The sequence below is a fragment of the Physeter macrocephalus genome, chromosome 14 (genome assembly GCF_002837175.3).
Source record: "Physeter macrocephalus isolate SW-GA chromosome 14, ASM283717v5, whole genome shotgun sequence".
Lineage (NCBI taxonomy): Eukaryota > Metazoa > Chordata > Mammalia > Artiodactyla > Physeteridae > Physeter > Physeter macrocephalus.
Genome location: NC_041227.1, coordinates 22,856,926 through 22,857,812, shown reverse-complemented (window position 1 = coordinate 22,857,812; position 887 = coordinate 22,856,926).

Sequence of the window (887 nt, the reverse complement as noted above, 5' to 3'; positions counted from 1 at the left end):
CATGCCAAGGTCCTGCCATTTTTCACATGTTCAGCAGGGGGGCAGACCAGAGGCATTCAGCATCTGAGTCAAACCCAGCTACCCCACCTGGCATGTTTGCCTTGGCTTGGGCAAGTCATTTAATTCTCTGAGCCTTAGTGTTCTCATTAGTAAGTGTTCTCATTAGTAAAAATGAGAAAACACTGGGCCCTGCCGCAGAGTGATTCAAGGATTCATTGAGGTTCTGTATGAGAAGGGATTGACCCAGAGCCAACACGTGGAAGCCTTGGTGAATGTTTGCAGTTTGATTATTAAGTGGGCAAAGCTGAAACACCTCGCTTCTCCCACTTCCTCTTTTATAAAGTGAGAGGCAGTCAGGCTCACCCCAGAGGACTTGGACTTGCTATGATTTCATGATGGACATTCCTTCTGACTGGCTAGATCCCCAGAGGTGAAATTCAGGTAGCTTTGGACCCCTTTGACCTGGTGCCTTTGAAATTTTCTACTCCAGAAGGCTCTGGAAGGCTAGCAGCTGAACTTATGACAGAACTGACATTAACCCAAGACTAGCGGGTTGAGGTTAGAATTCTATCTTTGATACTAATTAGCTGGGTAACCTTAAACTAGTGGTTCTTCCTGCAGCATCAGCATCACCTGGGAACTTGTTAAAAATGCAAATTCTCGGGCTCCACCCCAGAACCACTGAGTCCGAAGCCCTGGGGGTGGGACCAGCAGTGCTCTTTTAAACAGCCTTCCAAGTGATTCCGACACCCTGTAGTTTGAGAACCATTGCTGTAGGAAACCTTGAAGCTGAGTTTCCCTACCCAAAAAACCGTGATAATCCTACCTCCCTGTTGGTACTGGGAAGATTAGAAATGAGGATGTGGGGACTTCCCTGGTGGTCCACT